The sequence below is a fragment of the Arachis stenosperma genome, chromosome 6 (genome assembly GCF_014773155.1).
Source record: "Arachis stenosperma cultivar V10309 chromosome 6, arast.V10309.gnm1.PFL2, whole genome shotgun sequence".
NCBI classification, from domain to species: domain Eukaryota; kingdom Viridiplantae; phylum Streptophyta; class Magnoliopsida; order Fabales; family Fabaceae; genus Arachis; species Arachis stenosperma.
In genome coordinates, this window is record NC_080382.1 from 90,355,575 (window position 1) to 90,361,787 (window position 6,213).

The 6,213-nt window shown below is 40.1% G+C and overlaps 1 non-coding gene across 1 annotated transcript; it reads left to right on the top strand.

Moving 5' to 3' along the window:
• The first annotated feature begins 2,519 nt into the window (after positions 1–2,519).
• Positions 2,520–2,627, top strand: LOC130937705 (small nucleolar RNA R71). The gene has a single exon (XR_009068910.1). It is a non-coding gene; the product is annotated as a small nucleolar RNA R71 (small nucleolar RNA).
• Positions 2,628–6,213: the final 3,586 nt, after the last annotated feature.

Consider the following 6,213-nt stretch of genomic DNA (forward strand, 5'->3'; position numbering starts at 1 on the left):
ATATAGTGGAGGGAGAGGGGTTAAGGTTCGGCCATATTGGGTGGGTTGGGTGGGAAAAGGGATTTTGAATTTTGAAGGTAGGTGGGGTTTATGGGGAAGAGTGGATGGATGTGAGTGGTAAAGAGGTGATGGGGAAGAGAGATTGAGGTGATTGGTGAAGGGTTTTTGGGGAAGAGTGTTATTGGATTGTGTGAAGAGGAGAGAAGGTGAGTTGAGGTAGGAGGGATCCTGTGGGATCCACAGATCCTCAGATGATCTTTTGGGGTCCACAGATCCTGAGGTGTCAAGGATTATCATCCCTGCACCAATGAGGTGTGTAAAACTCCTTCTGCATGCAATCCTGGTGTTCAACGCCAGATTGATGTTTGTTTCTGGCGTTGAACGCCAGCTTCATGCTTGTTTTGGGCGTCCAACGCCCATTTGCAGCTTGTTTCTGGCGTTGAACGCCAGTTCCATGCTTGTTTCTGGCGTTCAGCACCAGCTTTCCTCAGGGTGTATTCCTGGCGTTTAAACACCAGGATGCTGCTTGTTTCTGGCGTTCAATGCTAGATCCATGCTCTGTTCTGGCGTTGAACACCAGCCAGATGCTCCTTACTGGTGTTTAAACACCAGTAAGCCCTTCCTCTAGGGTGTGCTTTTTCTTCTGGTATTTTTTTTATTTTGTTTTTAATTTTTGTATTTGTTTTGTGACTCCACATGATCTTGAACCTAATAAAATATAAAAGAACAATAAAATAAAAATAAAATTAGATAAATAAAAATTGGGTTGCCTCCCAATAAGCGCTCATTTAATGTCACTAGCTTGACAGTGGGCTCTTATGGAGCCTCACAGGTGATCAGGTCAATGTTGTAAACTCCCAACACCAAACTTAGAGTTTGGATGTGGGGATTCAACACCAAACTTAAAGTTTGGTTGTGGCCTTCCAACACCAAACTTAGAGTTTGATTGTGGGGGCTCTGTTTGACTCTGTACTGAGAGAAGCTTTTCATGCTTCCTCTCCATCTATACAGAAGAACACCCTTGTGTTTTAAACACAAGGTAGTCCCCATTCAATTGAAGGACTAATTCTCCTCTGTTAACATCTATCACAGCTCCTGCTATGGCTAGGAAAGGTCTTCCAAGGATGAAGTATTCATCCTCCTCCTTCCTAGTGTCTAAGATTATGAAATCAGTAGGGATGTAAAGGCCTTCAACCTTTACCAACACGTCCTCTACCAATCCATAAGCTTGTCTTACTGACTTGTCTACCATTTGCAATGAGAATATGGCAGGCTGTACCTCAATAATTCCCAGCTTTTCCATTAAAGAGAGTGGCATAAGATTTATGCCTAACCCTAGGTCACACAGAGCCTTCTCAAAGGTCATGGTGCCTATGGTACATGGTATTAAGAATTTGCCAGGATCTTATCTCTTTTTGAGGTAAAGTTTGTTGAATCCAAGTATCTAGTTCACTAATGAGCAAGGGAGGTTCACCTTCCCAAGTCTCATTACCAAACAACTTGGCATTCAGCTTCATGATAGCTCCTAGCTATTGAGCAACATGCTCTCCAGTCACATCTTCATCCTCTTCAGAGGAAGAATAGTCTTCAGAGCTCATGAATGGCAGAAAGAGGTTTAATGGGATCTCTATGGTCTCTATATGAGCCTCAGATTCCTTTAGGTCCTCAATAGGGAACTCCTTCTTGCTTGAGAGACGTCCCATGAGGTCTTCCTCATTGGGATTCACGTCCTCTCCTTCCTCTCTAGGTTCGTCCATGTTGATTATGTCAATGGCCTTGCACTCTCTTTTTGGATTCTCTTCAGTGTTGCTTGGGAGAGTACTAGGAGGAGTTTCAGTGATTTTCTTACTCAGCTGGCCCACTTGTGCCTCCAGATTTCTAATGGAGGACCTTGCTTCACTCATGAAAATTAAAGTGGCCTTAGACAGATCAGAGACTAAGTTTGCTAAGTTAGAGGTGCTCTGCTCAGAATTCTCTGTCTGTTGCTGAGAAGATGATGGAAAAGGCTTGCTATTGCTGAGCCTATTTCTTCCACCATTATTAAAGCCTTGTTGATACTTTTGTTGATCCTTCCATGAGAAATTTGGATGATTTCTCCATGATGAATTATAGGTGTTTCCATAAGGTTCACCCATGTAATTTACCTCTCCTATTGCAGGGTTCTCAGGATCATAAGCTTCTTCTTCAGAAGATGCCTCTTTAGTACTGTTGGATGCATTTTGCCATCCATTCAGACTTTGAGAAATCATGTTGACTTGCTGAATCAACATTTTGTTCTGAGCCAATATGGCATTCAGAGCATCAATTTCAAGAACTCCCTTCCTCTGAGGCGTCCCATTATTCACGAAATTCCTCTCAGAAGTGTACATGAACTGGTTATTTGCAACCACGTCAATAAGTTCTTGAGCTTCTGCAAGCGTTTTCTTTAGGTGAATGGATCGACCTGCAGAATGGTCCAGTGACATCTTAGAGAACTCAGATAGACCATAATAGAATATATCTAGAATGGTCCACTCTGAAAGCATGTCAGGAGGACACCTTTTGGTCATCTGCTTGTATCTTTCGCAAGCTTCATAGAGGGATTCACCATCTTTTTGTTTGAAGGTCTGAACATCCACTCTAAGCTTGCTCAGCTTTTGAGGAGGAAAGAACTTAGCCAAGAAGACCGTGACCAGCTTATCCCAAGAGTTCAGGCTATCTTTGGGTTGTGAGTCCAACCATGTTCTAGCTCTGTCTCTTACAGCAAAAGGGAAAAGCATGAGCCTGTAGACTTCAGGATCTACTGATGAGCGGATAATTTATACGCTTTTTGGCATTGTTTTTAGGTAGTTTTTAGTAAGTTCAAGCTACTTTTAGGGATGTTTTCATTAGTTTTTATGTTAAATTCACATTTCTGGACTTTACTATGAGTTTGTGTGTTTTTCTGTGATTTCAGGTAAATTCTGGCTGAAATTGAGGGACTTGAGCAAAACTCTGAAAAAGGCTGACAAAAGGACTGCTGATGCTGTTGGAATCTGACCTCCCTGCACTCGAAATGGATTTTCTGGAGCTACAGAACTTCAAATGGCGCGCTCTTAACGGCGTTGGAAAGTAGACATCTAGAGATTTCCAGCAATATATAATAGTCCATACTTTATTCGGGAATTGACGACGTAACTTGGCGTTGAACGCCAAGTACATGCTGCTGTCTGGAGTTAAACGCCAGAAAAACATCATGATCCAGAGTTGAACGCCCAAAACACATCATAACTTGGAGTTCAACTCCAAGAAAAGCCTCAGCTCGTGGATTAATCAAGCTCAGCCCAAGCATACACCAAGTGGGCCCCGGAAGTGGATTTATGCATCAATTACTTACTCATGTAAACCCTAGTAGCTAGTCTAGTATAAATAGGATAAGTTACTATTGTATTAGACATCTTTGGTCTCAGTTTTGTTTTATTCATCATCTTAAGAGGCTATTGATCACATTCAGGGGGCTGGCCATTCGGCCATGCCTGAACCTTTCACTTATGTATTTTCAACAGTGGAGTTTCTGCACACCATAGATTAAGGGTGTAGAGCTCTGCTGTACCTCAAGTTTCAATACAATTACTATTACTTTCTATTCAATCCTCTTTTATTCTTATTCCAAGATATACGTTGCACAACACTTTGATGAATGTGATGATCCGTGACACTCATCATCATTCTCACTTATGAACGCGCGTGACTGACAACCACTTCCGTTCTACTCTAGGCCGGGCGCATATCTCTTAGATTCCCCAACAGAATCTTCGTGGTATAAGCTAGATAGATGGCGGCATTCATGGGGATCCGGAAAGTCTAACCTTGTCTGTGGTATTCCGAGTAGGATCCCGGGAATCCGGAAAGTCTAACCTTGTCTGTGGTATTCCGAGTAGGATTCCGGTATTGAATGACTGTGACGAGCTTCAAACTCCTGAAGGCTGGGCGTTAGTGACAGACGCAAAAGAATCAATGGATTCTACTCCAACCTGATTGAGAACCGACAGATGATTAGCCGTGCTGTGACAGAGCATTTGGACCATTTTCACTGAGAGGATGGGATGTAGCTATCTACAAGGGTGATGCCTCAAGACGATTAGCCGTGCAGTGACAGCGCATAGGACCATTTTCCCGAGAGGATTAAAAGTAGCCATTGATGATGGTGATGCCCTACATACAGCTTGCCATGGAAAGGAGTAAGAAGGATTGGAAGAGAGAGTAGTGAAGTAGAGTTTCAAGAGGAGCACAGCATCTCCATACGCTTATCTGAAATTCCCACTTTTGATTTACATAAGTATTTCTATCCTTTTTATTTTCTTTTTATTATTAATTTTTGAAATCCATAAACCAATTTAATCTGCCTAACTGAGATTTACAAGGTGACCATAGCTTGTTTCATACCAACAATCTCTGTGGGATCGACCCTTACTCGCGTAAGGTTTATTACTTGGACGACCCAGTACACTTGCTGGTTAGTTGAACGGAGTTGTGAATTCAAATAGAGCCAATTATTAAATTTCATACAAGTACAAAGACCATGTGATCACAATTTCGTCCACCAAGTTTTTGGCACCGTTGCCGGAGATTGTTCGAGTATGGACAACTAACGGTTCATCTTGTTGCTCAGATTAGGTAATTTTCTTTTCAAAAATCTTTTTCAAAATTTTTCTATTATTTTCGTTTTTCAAAAAAATATTTTCGAAAAAAAAAATTTAATAAAAATACAAAAAAATCATAAAATCATAAAAATCAAAAATATTTTGTGTTTCTTGTTTGAGTCTTGTGTCAATTTTTAAGTTTGGTGTCAATTGCATGCTTTAAAAATTTTTCTTGCAATTTTCGAAAATTCATGCATTCATGGTGTTCTTCATGATCTTCAAGTTGTTCTTGGTAAGTCTTCTTGTTTGATCTTGATGTTTTCTTGTTTTGTGTTGTTTGTTGTTTTTCATGTGCATCTTTGCATTCATATTTTCCATGCATTAAAGATTTCTATGTTTGGTGTCTTGCATATTTTCTTTGCATAAAAAATTTTTCAAAAATATGTTCTTGATGTTCATCATGATCTTCAAAGTGTTTTTGGTGTTCATCTTGACATTCATAGCATTCTTGCATGCATTCATTGTTTTGATTTAAAAATTTCATGCATTGAGTATTTTTTGTTGTTTTTCTCTCTCATAATTAAAAATTCAAAAATCAAAAAAATATCTTTTCCTTATTTCCCTCCAAATTTTCGAAATTTTGGGTTGACTTGGTCAAAAATAAAAAAAATTAGTTGTTTCTTACAAGTCAAGTCAAAATTTCAATTTAAAAAAAAATTCTTATCTTTTCAAAATCTTTTTCAAAATCATATCTTTTTCAATTTTTTTATTATTTTCGAAAATTTTAAAAATATTTTTTGGTGCACGAAATTGCAATCACACTTTTGCAATCCCGCACAACTGACCAGCAAGTGCACTGGGTCGTCCAAGTAATACCTTGCGTGAGCAAGGGTCGATCCCACGGAGATTGTCGGCTTGAAGCAAGCTATGGTTATCTTGTAAATCTTAGTCAGGATATCAGAAATTATCAGGATTGATTGTAAAAAGCAAAAGAACATGAAATTGTTACTTGTTTTGCAGTAATGGAGAATAGGCTGAGGTTTGGAGATGCTCCATCTTCTGAATCTCTGCTTTCCTACTGTCTTCTTCATCAAACACGCAAGGCTCCTTCCATGGCAAGCTGTATGTAGGGTTTCACCGTTGTCAGCTACCTCCCATCCTCTCATTGGAAATGTTCACGCACCCTGTCACGGCACGGCTATCCATCTGTCGGTTCTCAATCAGGCCGGAATAGAATCCAGTGATTCTTTGCGTCTGTCACTAACGCCCCGCCTTCAGGAGTTTGAAGCACGTCACAGTCATTCAGTCATTGAATCCTACTCAGAATACCACAGACAAGGTTTAGACCTTCCGGATTCTCTTGAATGCCGCCATCAGTTAGCTTATACCACGAAGATTTCGATTAAAGAATCCAAGAGATAACTACTCAATCTAAGGTAGAACGGAGGTGGTTGTCAAGCACACGTTCATATTGAGAATGATTATGATTGTCACGGATCATCACATTCATCCGGATTAAGAACAAGTATTATCTTGGAATGGAAGCAAGCATGATGAATAAGGAACAGTATAATTGCATTAACCATCAAGACACAGCAGAGCTCCCTCACCC